The sequence below is a fragment of the Piliocolobus tephrosceles genome, chromosome X (genome assembly GCF_002776525.5).
Source record: "Piliocolobus tephrosceles isolate RC106 chromosome X, ASM277652v3, whole genome shotgun sequence".
NCBI lineage: Eukaryota > Metazoa > Chordata > Mammalia > Primates > Cercopithecidae > Piliocolobus > Piliocolobus tephrosceles.
Window position 1 is genome coordinate 23,074,987 of NC_045455.1, and position 15,449 is coordinate 23,090,435.

At 35.9% G+C, this 15,449-nt stretch overlaps 1 protein-coding gene across 1 annotated transcript in view; it reads right to left on the bottom strand.

Moving 5' to 3' along the window:
* The window catches only part of GPC5 (glypican 5), a 1,441,555-nt gene that overhangs the window by 15,613 nt on the left and 1,410,493 nt on the right, over positions 1 to 15,449 (bottom strand). The gene's annotated exons all lie outside the window — the stretch shown is intronic.

Sequence of the window (15,449 nt, forward strand, 5' to 3'; positions counted from 1 at the left end):
TATTCTGTGCTGGGCATCTCGCTGGGCCCTTTTCATCTAGAAATGCATATCTGTCTATTTGGGGAAATGTTCTTGAGTTATTTCATTTTCTCTCTTGTGTCTGAAAGTCTCATTTGAACAATGGAAACCCTGAACGTGTTCTCTAATTTCTTTTTCTAGTATTCATCATTTTACTCTACTTTCTAGGAGATTTCTTGAACTTTATTATTCAGTCACTTTGTTGATATTTTCATAGATTTAAAGCCTACTGGCCTTTGTTTCTCCAAGTGGAATTTGTGTAGTTTTTTGTTTGTTTAAACCTTCTTAGGCCTTATTAAGATGGTAATGACAATACAGTATTATACCCTTATGAAGTGGGGATATATTCCAAGACCCCTAGTAGATGCCTGAAACCTTGAATAGTGACAAACCCTATATATTCAATATATTTTCTTAGATATACATACCTATGTGATGGTTTAATTTATAAATTAGGCACAGTAAGAGATTAACTACAATAAATCATCATAAACTACAGCAATTATCACCATCTACTGTGTCATGTGAATGTAGACTCTCTCTCTTTCTCTCAAAATACCTCATTGTAGTGTACTTATCTGTCTTCAGACTGGGGTTGATCACAGGTAAATGAAACCACAGAAACTAAAATCTCAGAAAAGGGGGACTGTATTTTTATAAACGTTTTCTTCTCTCAGTAGAGTCTCTGTTTAAAGTTGGAATTTTTTTCTGCTGGTAGATGTAACCCTTTTTCATGTAATACACTTAACATAAGTGGGGACCCCTGGTTATGGCTATATGCAAATATTTAAGAATGGGGACTGAATAGCTGGCTGAAACGCTGATATGTGAATGGAGCTCAGCAATTGTTAGACAAGTGTGATCTGACTTAGGTGCTTGTTAGGGAACCTGTGTTTGTCAGCCAGGATAAGGGAGGTCAGGCTGGAAAAACAAATGCCCCCAAAATATTGGTAGCAATGGCCCCTTTTAGTCCAGGTGACTCTGTATATTACCACTTGGTATCTCACCTTCATATCAATACATGCTTCAAAGGTCACCAGAGCAGTGGGAGACAGGTGTGGAGAGAGAAACTGCCAAGTAGGAGCGTCCATCTGGGGACCAGGCACAGTGGCTCATGCCTGTAATCCCAGTGCTTTAGGAGGCCAAAGTGGGAAGATCACTTGAGGCCTGGAGTTAAAGGTTGCAATGAACTATGATAGCATCACTGCATTCTAGCCTGCAGAGTGAGATTCCATCTCTAAAAAATTAAAAAAAAAAAAAAAAAAAAAAAAGCTTCCACCTGGAAGGAATATGTGTCACTTCTGCTTACCAGGTCATTGGTCAAAGTTGAGTCACAGAATGTTTCCTAAATTCAAGGTGCAGGAATTTTGTCATAAATTTGTTTAATATAGTTGCTGTTGAATTTATCAATTTTTAGGCTTGACATTAGTGATTTGAAACCCCAAATCCCATCACCTCTGACCTAGTTAAAACCTCTTCTCCCCTTTTGGTTGTTTGCTGTGTAGCTTGCTTATTCCTCATCTCACTGACCCCAAACGCCAACACACCCACAGTTGCTAACCACGCTACAATGTAATGGTCAAACCAGAATCATGTAAATATGTTCCCCTCTTTGTGAGTGTTTTCTTTAAACCAGCCAATCCACAAGCACCAAGGAAAAGTCTAAGGGATAAGAGCTCATGGTTCTTAAAAAAGACTTCATCCAAGAATTCATCTTTGTCTTTCACTCTGCATGCAGATTGAGTGCTCTGATGCCTCTGGACTTCCTGTTGTCCTCCAGTTGGCATCCTAATCTCTCTGGTACCAGCGAGGAAGAAATTTTTTCTGTTTCATGCATTTTGGTTTCACCTCCTCCTTGTATCTCAGAGCCTAACTTTCCTTCTGGTCTGGGCTCTCTTACAGAGTGACTCTCTTTACTTATGGCCATTCCTGAGCGAAAGAGAGACTTTCAGACCCAATTCGAGAGAAAACAATACAAATTATAACAAATGTATGGTTCTACCATGTACACAGAGGGAGAAGATCCAGAAATACTATAGATCAAAAGCCATGTCTCATGCCTCTTTTGTCTTTGTTTCCTCTTAAACTAGGCAGATACTGAGAGAAGACTCTTCCAACATCATGCCTGAGAGTAACTCCCTGGTTGCAATAATTCTGGGAGCCAAATGGGAGAAGTAGGCTGGGACCAGAGTGTAGATGTCAATATTTATTATAGGTAGGTAGACAGTATGGTTTGGACCTGTATCCCCGTCCAAATCTCCTGTCAAATTGTAATCCCCAGTGTTGGAGGTGGGGCTTGGTGGGAGGTGATTGGATCATGGGAGCAGATTTCCCCCTTGGTACTGTGTCGTGATAGTGAGTGAGTTCTCATGCTATCTGGTTATTTAAAAGTATATAGTACCTCCCCCTTCTCTTTCTCTTGCTGCTCTGGATGTGTAAGACATGCCTGCTTCCCTTTTGCTTTCTACTATGATAAGTTTCCTGAGGCTTCCCCAGGGCTAGATGCCTCCATGCTTCTTGTACAGCCTACAAAACCATGAGCCAATTTAAACTCTTTTATTTATAAGTTATACAGTCTTAGATATTTCTTTATAGCAGAGTGAGAATGGACTAATATAGTAGGTAAGTAGGTAGATAGTTTTAATACTTTTTCTTTCACAATAATACTTTTACCCTCAACTGTACTGAGGATTCTCAAGTCCTACCAAAATTATACCTCCTACATAGTATTGACATATGGGAGAGACAGACACCTGTTAGTTTGGAGTGAAGGAAGGGATAACTGCTCGTTACAGCTTTTGACTAATCCTCACTTTATAGACCTTTCTTCTTTAACCTCTCTACCAAGGATAACTGATGATATCTATCCCTGTATCTTTTTATTTTTTTTTCCTTTCTTGAGATAGAATCTCGCCCTGTTGCCTAGGCTGGAGTGCAGTGGCGCAACCTCAGCTTACTACAGCCTCCACCTCCTGGGTTCCAGCGATTATCCTGCCTCAGCTTCTCAAGTAGCTGTACTACAGGTGCCCACCACCACACTTGGCTAATTTTTGTATTTTTAGTAGGGATGAGGTTTCACCCTGTTGGCCAGGCTGGTCTCGAGCTCCTAACCTCAAGTAATTCGGATGCCTCCGTCTCCCAAAGTGCTGGGATTACAGGTGTGAGCCACTGCGCCCAGCCTATCCCTGTATCTTTAGGGGATTCCATAGAGCAAATTGAGTTGGTTCTCTGCTTTCCTCAATGCTGTGAGGGTGTTGGCTTTCTTGGGCATCCTATGTTAGGTACCACATATCATCTGCTTTCCAGCTTCTAAATGTTGTTATTGCTATCTCTTCTTTTGATTCCTCTGCTCTAAGTAAATTTAAGTTTTTGTTTAAAAAAATGTCGTATATGTATTTTAGTGGGATTGTAGGAGGGAATACAATTAGATGTGTCTGATGAATCTGTCATTTTGAGGGCAACTTACTGACTGTTTCCAGGGTCTGGCCACTGAAGCTTTGTCATGACTCTCTGGCTTTGTCTATGGCAGCATTGGCAATCAGTTTGCACTGGTGTAGTTCATGTCAGTATCTGCTCTAATTGGTCAGCACCCCTGCTGTAGATACTAATTATTCCTGATGGTCATCCTTGATATTAAGAGTATTGTGATTAAAAATACTGAGCAGTGTTTCATTTTGCCAAGAAACTTACTAGAGCTATGGGGATGGTTGGAATATTAGGAATTGCTGTAATTTTGGCCCTTTAAATATTTTTGGCCCTTTAAATATTTTCTTTCATTTAGACTTTTCTATTGCACCCATAATGCATATCACTCAGCACTGGATTGGGCATTGATTGAATAGATGCCATTTTTACTTACTAGTCTTGAATTAGCTGCAGCAAGTATAATGTGAATACTCATATGAAAGGCATCTTTTCTCCCAATGAAAGGTACAAATTAACTTCAGGAAAATTTGCCTCTGTTTTACTTCAGTAAGTGAAGGATATTAAACAGCTAATCCTTAGAGCCTAAAAATTGTCAAGATGTCTGAGAATATTGTGTAGGAGAGATTGTGATGCTTATTACATTTATTAAATGGAAATAAATTATCTTGGCTTGCATATCCTATCCATCATGTGTATTATAAATTTGTATATTTAACTTAATCCTTCAACCTCTAAATATTCTGTGTACATTATTCTTAAAGAAGCAATTCCATTGACCTGGGGGATAGCTAAACAAAATACAGAGAGACAGTCATTACTATCATTTCTGAGAAGAATAGCAGTAATATCCATGAAGATATCCATAGAACACCACACGCATTAGAAGACGTTAGGCTGTGATGATGGTTCTCTGTTTGCTCCTGTGGTGTTCTCAACTGGAGGTGTGTATTTAGATTGGCCTATGTAACATAATTAAGGATATTATTTGCTGTACTTGAGTCAACAAGATCTTATGAAAATAACAGATACATGTGTGAGGAGAGAACACTCACATTGAAAGCAGGGGAATTTTATGGATATTGAATATTACAGGATCAACTTACTTGACCCAGTATGGAACTTACTTTGACCCAGTATGGACCCAGTATGGACCCAACTTACTTTGACCCAGTATGGAAATTTTTCTATGCTTGCAGTCCATCTCCTGGAATAAAACTCATCCATACTCATTCTCTCAAACCCATATTTCATTGTTTCCTCAGAATCTAATCCCATGTGACATATGGTAATGCAGTGCGTAGTTTTCCACCTAATATTGTTTCTGGTGTAGATCTGTCTAACAACAATCATGTCAGTTCCTTCTGTCCTTGTCCTCATACACTTTCCAATTATAAATGCTGTGGTGTTTTACCCAAGTGTGTGTGTTTCCTTCTTATTTTCATCACCCAGCTTAAGATTTATGTATGTGTGTATATATACATATATACACACGTATACACATGTATATATATACACACACATAATCATATATGTCCATATGTCTATATATTTTGTCACTGTATTTGAGTTCATGTATTGATCTCATCTACTTGTTTTTAAGACCCTCAAAGTTGCAATTATATTTATTTTTGTTTTCTATTCCTAGGGCTTGTAAGTAGCTCTTCATAGTACCTACATCTAGTAGGTGGTTTTTAAAATATATAACTTAGTAAAAATAAGTTTGATATATAAATAAACACTTAACTCTTTTTAATTTATTTAAATTAGAGCTACATAAACTCATAGAATTCATGCTAGGAGACAATGAAGTATAGTAGAAAGAATCTGGGGTCAAGCTCTAGAAACCTTAGATAATTCTTATTGAGATTCATTTCTTCATCTGTAACATTTGCATCATAATAAGACCTTTTCCCAGGATATATATGAAAATTCAATGAAATCATAAATATGAAAAATATTTTTAAATATTTTTACACAGGACAGAAATATGATTTTTATTTGCATATTAGAGGCCAATGCAGGCAAAGTGAGTTGACAAGCAAAGTTCATTTGGAGAGTAGGTGACAGAGCCAGAAGTAACATGCCAGCCTCTTAACTCTCAATTCTACAGCAGTGAGTCCTCAGGAGTCCCCTTCAGGACTCACTGCCCTAGAGCAAACTACCTTCACCACTAAAAAAAACTAGTCAGACATTGTGTAAAGTAAATAGAAACTCAGTGAGTTAGAAATAATCATCTCTATTATCAAATAATTATTACTACAAAGTTAATCACCTGCTTATAAGTGCTTACATTTCAAAGTCTGGCAAAGATGATTATTTAATTTGTGTGTAGGGTGAGGCCCTATATAGTTAGCACTTCATACACATTGAATAAAAAATCCTACAGAACACAGGCTCAACAAACATTAGCTATATACAAAAAGAACAAATCTTCATAGAATACACTCGACTGAAGACAGAGTGTGTCAGTCTGTTCTCACATTGCTGTCAAGAACTACCTGAGACCGAGTAATTTATTTTTGTTTTCAAAAGGTTTAATTGGCTCATGGTTCCCCAGGTTGTACAGGAAGCATTGCTGGAGATGCCTCAGGAACTAGCAATTGTGGCAGAAGGTGAAGGGGAAGCAGGTATGTCTTACATGGCTGGAGAAGGAAGAAGAGAGTGAAGGGGGACTTTTAAACAACCATATCTCATGAGAACTCACTATCATGAGACGAGCAAGGGACAAATCCACCCCCATGATGTAATCACTTCTCAGCAGGCCCCTCCTCCAATACTGAGGATTACAATTTCACATGAGATTTGGGCGAGGACACAAAGCCAAACCATATCACAGTGGCTCACCTATTCCCAGGGAACTTGAGGTAAACTAAGTTTTCCTGAAGGTTTCCCACAGAACTCTGCACTCTTAACTTTTAAAAGAGTGAGGTATACCTAGTGTAAATGATTAGTTAATGGGTGCAGCACACCAACATGGCACATGTATACATATGCAACAAACCTGCATGTAGTGCACATGTACCCTAAAACGTAAAGTAGAATGAAAAAAGAACCTCTTTGCAAAGCAGAAGTTTATTGTTTTAAGAGTATTATGATGTAAAAAAGGATATTGATTCTCGAAGGGATAAACATTGTTCTGTGGAAGGGCCAGTTTTAGCACAGGCTTAGGTGGGGAAAAATCATTTCTAAGTATAACATCCAGAGAGAATGTGGCTATGTAGGTAGGGATTGGAGCATACTACGCAATGGAATAAGAGTAAATGGGGGCCAGAGAGAAATGATTCTCCATGAGCATCTCCACGTAGTCTCAGAATATCTCACTATCTCTGCAAAGAGGGCAAACTTTGAGGCGTATAGTTCTAACACCAGCAATGGCGAAAATGCATTATAAAAGAAAGACTTTGAGATGGGCATACTTTTTATTTCTAAATAATAATCTACAGCATATGTTCCTTTTCAAAATATCCACATAGTTCTGTTTTCTAAAAATCTCCTTGGATGCATGAAGCAAAATTCAAGCAGTTCGTGCAGATAAAGCTGTTAGAAGTTATCTAAATATTGGTCAAAACAAATTTATTGTCCGAAGACTGTCACTTTCCACCAGATGGAACACATTATGCACATGATAAACGTCTCTCATTTCACTCTCACTAATATTAGCGAATACTAGCTTGTTTATGGAATACTAAAGCTGCGACAATCTGGCAAGATCTGGGATGTTGCTATTCTATTCCCAACTCCTTCTGTAGTGCATAAATACAGCAGTGATTGTGGATGCCAGGTAGGATTGCAAAAATCACTACAGCAGTCAGATTCAATTAAATTAAGAACAACATGAATCCACAATACCAAATTTAGCCCCCAAACAAAATAGATACTTTATTAAAGTGTTATCTTGGGCAATGTCTTTCTATGTAATATGATGATATGGTTTGGCTCTGTGTCCCCACCAAAATCTCATCTTGGATTATAATCCAAATTGTGATTCCCATGTGTTGGGGGAGAGACCTCACGGGAGGTAATTAGATCATGGAGGCATTTCCCTCAGGCTGTTATGATAGTGAGTGAGTTCTCCCTAGAGCTGATGGTTTTATAAGGGGCTTTTCACTCCTTCCTTCAGCACTTCTCTATCCTGTTGCCATGTAAAGAAAGAGTTTTTGCCTCCCCTTCTCCTACGATTGTAAGTTTCCTGAGGCCTCACCAGCCCTGCAGAACTTGTGAGTCAATTAAAACTATTTCATTTGTAAATTATCCAGTCTTGGGCAGTTCATTATAGCAGTGTGAGAACGGACTAATATATTTGGTTTCTCAACATTGTTTGTGAAGCTTAGAGCCATTTTAAATGGAAAAACTTTAAAATATATATATCCTCAGTTTAGAAAACTGATTTTGGTTACAATGTTAGTTAAATATGTACAAGTGTACAACTAGACACAAACCTTTATGATGTAGGCTACACTGAACTTACAAATTAAAATCAAACAATGATAAAATAATTAATATTAAAATTACCAATTAATGTGATGGATGATTTTGTCATCCTGACTCTAAATCCTCCTCTACTGTGAATCAGTATAGATAGTGTGATGATTAATTTCATGTGTCAGCTTTACTGGGTCATGGGATACTCAGATATTTATTTGGTCAACAATTATCCTGAGTGTTTTTGGGTGGGTATTTTTGAAGAAGATTAACGTGTTAATAGGTAGACTGAGTAAAGCAGATTGCACTCACTAATGTAGGTGGGCCCCCATATAATCAGTTAGTGTCCTAAATAGAACAAAAAGGCTGACTCTTGAGCAAGAGAGATACCTCTGTGTGTCTTCAAACTGAGACATCACTTTTTTCCTGGGTTTCAAGCCTGCCAGCCTTTGAATTGGAATTGTATTGTGGATTCTTCTAGTTCTCAGGCCTCTTGGTTCAGGACAGAAATACACCATGGGCCTTCCTGGGTCTGCAGCTTGTGGACTCACCCTGAAGATCTTAGGATTTGCTAGTCTCCGTAATTCTATGAGCCAATTTCTCAAAATAAATAATAAATATATCTGATCTTTCTATCCTTTTACCATGCTACATATATTATATATAATATAAAACATGCATATGCACATAATATGTGCATGTTACAGGGATATAATATGCATATGCACATGATATTTACATGCTATATGGCTATAACTATTCATATACGATTTGCATATTATGGCATAATTAAATATATATGCATGTAATATTTGCATGCAGTATTTGATATATATGGCCGTTACTAGCAATTGATTTAATACTGCTTTATCTCATGTTTATTTCTTAGAAAACCAAGAAACGCTTGGAATAATATTTTGGTAGTATTTAAATGTGATGCCTAAAAATTAAAATGTCAGATTTAGGTCTTATAGGTGAGCTACTATGTCAAGTTATAATAGGCAGAATATTTTATATCAAGGTTTTATAAGCATAAATGCTAAGATAATGCTTACATAGAAACCACTGCTTTTGGGATTTGAAAGCAATAGGAAATCTCGTGAAAATCACCATTTGTATCACATATCTTTATATAACTCTAAATGCTTAAATTCACTGGAAGAGAATTTAATGAGAATAGAGTGCAGGTGAGTTTGACATAAACTTTTCTATTTGCAGCATGTAATATCTGATCATTCTTTTTCTTACAGAAAGCAATACCTTTTGAATAGATTGTATGCACAGATTTGGGATGGGAGGCTGCACACTGGGCCTGTTTACAAAATTTGGATTCCTATCTACTGAAGAATTCATTATTCTAATGTGAACACACTGACATTGAGATTATTGAAGAGAATTAAATAAATTAGAACTGTGAAAAACATGTCTTCTAAGAATAAATAGATTTACCTATCTTAGTCTAATTTGAATCAAATTGAGTATTTTATTTTTTAATTTTCTTCCCAAGGAAGGTATGTTGTCTAAAGTTATACATCCTAGCTTGTCCCCTTAACAGAGCTAGGTACTTTCTGCTTGACTTTTATAAGATTAAATAATAAATAAAATACAATTCCACTCTTTCAGGCACTGCATGTCATGTCAATATAGCTGAATGTGAGCGAGGCTGAGAACATGGAGGTTAGGGTCCAGTCAAAGGCATGTCAAGTCAGCATTTCTCTGAATGTTATTTTCTTATCTTTTAAATATATGAAGTATCAAGCTTATCAAAGGGATCGTGCCTCAATTTTGCATTTTCTGAAACATAGAATAAATGTATCACATATAAAGCATCTTTTTTCCCCTTATAGCTCACAATGTATTCAGCTTCATCAGGAGTGAGACATAACATTAGAAACTCTTCTGGCCATAGAATGATTATTTCAACAATTATTCTCAAAATTTTTTGAGGAGAAAATATGGCAGCCTGTGGAACACTAATGTCTCCAGTTGTAGTCAAATGGAGACTTAACAATAATTTTCCCTCCAATTGTATCTTTGAGCAGCATGGACACAGAGAATATAAAAGTTCTGGGAACATTCTTGCTTACTAGCGTTCCAGAGATGTTATCTTCCTTAACGCTCCTGGAAATAAGCTTACTTAACTCTCCTGGAAATATGTTGGACATTTACTGGTATAAATATTTGAAATCAGTAAACATTTGTTGGCTTCCTGTATTGTTCCAGGAACTGTATTCAGTATTTTTTGTATATATAATTGCTATTTATTTATATGATTTATAGATAATGCTGATCAGGATTTCCAAAATACGAAGTTAATACATTTGGGAAATAAAAAATAATTGACTATTTTTTTACTTCATGATGTGAATTGCCTATGTCCAAAGTCATAATACAGGGTGAAGAGAACATAAACATTTGTGTAAATACACAAAAGCAGGGACACGCGCCCACGCATGCGCGTCCACACACACACACACACACACACACACAAACACATATTTTTCTTGTAAAAGTACCACAGAATGCAACAAGATTTATTAAGGAAATCTATTTTATTTTTAAGTTTCTGCTCTGGTTAAGTCTTCTGCCAGATTTCCATTACATCTATCTCTTCCTAAGTACTTTCACTTTTTGTACTTGCAGACCGTGGTTTATTTCCATGCTTGTTTTATGAGGTGAGTGAAATTTAATTAGAACATTAAATAATATGTTACAGATAAGGGTCAGCATTCTAGCAGTAGAAATATCACTGAATTCATTTCCCTGTGACTGAGAAGACTTACACCTGAAAGCTAAACAATACCTTTCTACACTGTAATTTTTTCCCTAAGAATTAGTATGAAAGTGGAGTCTGTTAAAAACAAAGTTCTTAAATAACAGGTTTACACTAAGATAGCAAGAAGTAACTCACTTACAAAATCAATCAAACCTGCTTCTTTCCCCTACCATCATCCTTGGGCATCCTCAGTTTCCTAATTCATAAAATGAGGTGATTGGAGTAGACACCTCCAAAGTGTCTTCCAGCTCTAGCACACTAAATCATGATTATTTGAATCACATTACTGCCTAACAGCCAGGGGCAAAGGGTGGCTGGGTAAATCCTCACATATGAGATCCTGTCCCTCTGTCCTAAGATTCTGCCTTCAGTACAAAGATAACCGTTGCACTGTTACTCTGTAGAGATGATTAGTTTAAAGAGAGTTAAGTTACATAGTTAAATCAGCTGTGTAATTTTCTCACTTGTCATTTAGCAACATCGATGACAGATTTAGTCAAATTACAGTTGTTTTTTCGAGGACAAAGAAGATGTCATGCATATATAATATTTGGTAGCAATGAGTGATGGATGGTTAATGAACCATGAAACCTTTCTCTTTTTAGACATTATAAAATGCAGAGCCACATCCTGCTTTTGATCTGTTTGCTCTTTGTGATCTAACCCTTCAGGTGTGAGCTATTTTTATATGTGCTATCCATCTAAGATTCTCTCTAAGAATACCAAAAGAGTGGAGGGACGGGGGATGCCTTTGGAAATATCTTTGTCTTTCTTTAGTCTCAAATTCAACCATATAGTTTTAAGTATTTGTTTCTTTTGCTCTCACTGACCTTATTGCTGGCATTAAGCACAGATATACTTGCATCAATTAAATTCAACTCAACTAGAATCAATTGAATTCAATTTAATAAATATTTACTAAATGCTCAGCCAGTTAGACTAAAATTTAGTCTATGGTTCTAAGGGATTGTATAGCATTTAGTGTTTCATAAAAGGAAGTACACTGGTTCAGCAGAAGTAAAGTTCACAATTGATACAAATTGGGGTGGTTAAGAGATTGAAAAGAGGAATATAGGCTGTGTTTTTAAACTATGACATAGAAGTATATAATATTATGAAAAACAGTTCACCTTATAACTCCATGATTTGGTTTTACCTCAGTTACTGAAAATAATTTAACAGTCTTTATTCCTTCTTGAACAATTACAATTCCAATAGCAGGAAAAATGTCTGGCACATGGTCGCTGCTCAAAATATACTTGTTGAAGCAGTTAATAAATCAGTAGATCTATGTCCTTTCATTTGGTTTAATTTTTTTCCTTCCAGATCATTGTTTTCAGTGACCATTCAAATGGCAAAATCATTCATACTTTCCCTTACTTTTGAATGATTAATAAGTATTATAAACATTTTTATTTTGACTATTTCAGCAATTTGAAAATAATTCTATTAATTTCGGGGCATCAGTTTTTGCTGATGAATATATTTCTGTTTTTCTAATTGTTTTAGTCCTGGCTGTCTTGTTTTGTGTAACCCTAATTCACAGTAAACCTTAAGCTTGTCACTGGGGTAAACAAACAAACAAACAAACAAATAAAAACTATGTATCCTACCCATTGTTGGGAGATACATGTCTTTTCGGGTCTATAGTAATCTTACTTGTCTTTCTGGGGTGTGCTATGACTGTAAGGCTCTGATCACTTTTTCATGGACCATTTTTAAATGTTATTTATATGCCCAGTAACCTGAGAGAGAAGATAGTTACTACTCTCCTAACAAAAGTGCATGCTTGCTTACTGCTTGCTGTAAACTTGGTGGTCCCCAAGCTATGGGTTACCCAGCCATGACGCAAACCCAACTAATATATAGCATTCATCTGGACTATTTCACATCACTCTCAAAGGACCCAGAGAAGACAAGTAACAGAAATATGCTGATGTTCATGCTGCTTATGCCATGAGTAATACATTCCTTGGCCTCTGACCCAGGAATCTCTTGGTTTCTGCCAACATCCCACAGTAATAACAGGCTTACTTGTTACTTTGTAAGTTGGGTAAAATCCAGTACTGGAACTATCACATACATTGAGGGACATTGTAAGGATAAGTATATTTGTGTATGTGAAAGTAATTTCAATGCTGAAAAATGCTATGTATATTAATAATAATCTAGGCAGAGAAAAGCTACTTCCTAGAGAAAATCAGACATAAAATTATCTTGAATGGAAGACCAAGACCACTTGTGAAGTAATCTTGAGAAGGCTAACAACCTGTCAGAAACAAAAACACTGAACATATATCTAATCAAATCTCTACATCGTGCTACCAATTCAAGGAAGATGTAAGAGAGGAACATGTCAAGCAATACCACTGGGATGAAATCGGTAAAACCTAGTCTATGAAAAACTCCTGGAACAACTGAACATGTCAAGCAATACCACTGGGATGAAATCGGTAAAACCTAGTCTATGAAAAACTCCTGGAACAACTGACTCAATATTTTACATAAATAAATCATAAGGAAAAAGTAGAGAAAGAAGGCACATACAGATTATATAAAATTCAAGAAATATGACAACTAATTGCAATATATAAGCTTTATTGACATTGATTTGAACAACCTAAAATTTTAAGAGACAACCCAAGAAATTTGAACATATACTAGATATTTTATAATATGAAGGAGGAAGTACTTAATATTTTACCATAATTATGTTGTTGTAATTAATGTCCTCTTATGGTATATTAAAAGTATATGTGGATGAAATGAAGTGCTATCTTGAGTCAAAATTATCTGAAAGTGGAAAGAAATTGATGAGCATAGACATAAGATTTGCCAGAACTTGATCATTGTTGCAACTATTAGAGTATTAAAAATATACTAATGAAGTAGTATTCACTATACTATACATTTTATATATTTGATACTTTCCATAATAAACATTTTAAAAATAACTTCTACTTCATGGAAAAAGATTCTCTTTATTTCTTCCATCATTAAATTGCTGAATTTAAAACTAGGTCTATTGGTAAAAATAGGCTTTTATGAACCTGGGGTCTTGTTTAATAAGACTGACTCTTAACAGTGTTAATGCAAATCATGATGTGAATATCAAAAGCCAAATAATTTTTGAAGCACACAAACAGAATGGATCAAGCTATCCAGAAAAACCTGGATTATATGACAACAATTTGAGGAGGCAGAGAAATTAGGCCAGAATAAAAGGGCATTATGAATTGGAAAGGAAGAAAGAAGTAAAATTAGCTCTGTTTACTGATGACTCGACCTTATATGTAGAAAGCCCTAAAGATACCAAAACAAAAAGTCCCATTGCAGCTAATGAGAAAATTCAGTAAGTTACAGTACAGACAAAATCAGCTTAGGAAAATCAGTTGTGTTTCTGTACACCAAAAATGAACCATCAGAAAAGAAACGATAGAAACAATTTCATTTATCATAGCATGAAAAAGAATGCTTAGGAATAAACCTAAACAAGGTGGCAAAAGATTTGTACACTGAAAACTACAAAATGTAGTTGAAAGAAATTAAGGAAGACACAAATAAATGGAAATTTATCCCGTGTCCATGAATTAGAAGACTTAATATTATTAAAATGTCCGTACTACCCAAAGCAATCTATAGACTTAATGCAATCCCTATCAAAATCCTGATGGCATTTTTTTGCAGAAGTTGAAAAATTCATTCAAAAACTCATAGGGATTCTTCAGGGACTCCCAAGTAGCCAAAACAGTTTTGAAAATGAAAACAATTAAAGGGCTTGCACTTCTTGATCTTAAAATGTATTACTAAGTTACAGTAATCTAAACAGTGTAGTCCTGGCATAAAGATAGACCAATCAGGGGAATAAATTAGGGAGTTTAGAAATAAAACTTTCTGTACATGGTTTTCAACAGGTTGCTAAGGTCACTCAATACGGAAAGACAGTGGGTCTTGAGATATTTGCACAACCGTGTTCATAGCAGCGTTTTTCACAATAGCCAAAGAGGAAGTAATTCATATTTTCATCAATAAATGAGTGGACAAAGCAAATGTGATTATATACATACAATGGAATTTAACCTTGAAAAGGAAGGGAATCCTATCACCACCTACAACATGAATGAACCTTGGGCACATTATGCTAGGTGAAATATGTCAATCAAAAAAGACATACTGTATGAATATATACAGTATATGTGTATATATATGTGTGTGTGTGTGTGTGAATAATATATGCAACCTCCATTCTTGGATATATAAGTAAAAAAGCTATATCTTCTTGACAGTATTACCACAATAAACCAATTCTTATATAAATAAGAAAATAATAAGTTTGTGGAGGGATTTATAGTCAGGAGGGTCCTATTCCATGGGAACTCGAGTGGAGTTTGAAATACACATGGAGAGGAAAATTACAGGGAAGATATGTGGAAGGGTTTAGGTTATGGGTAAAAGGGAATAGATTGGTAATATCCCCCTTGTTTCTGATTGTGTTTATGAATTGTCTCTTTTATTCTTTGTTAGTCTAGCTAGCAGTCTGTATTATTATTATTATTTTCAAAAAACCAGCTCCTGGATTCATTGATCTTCAAATGTGGCACATATACACCATGGAGTACTATGCAGCCATAAAAATGACATAATCATGTCCTTTTCAGGGATATGGATGGAGCTGGAGGCCAATATCTGTAGCAAACTAACATAGGAACAGAAAATCAAATACCACATGTTTTCACTTATAAGTGGGAGCTAAATGATGAGAACACATGAACACATAGAGGGGAACAACACACATTGGGGCCTGTTG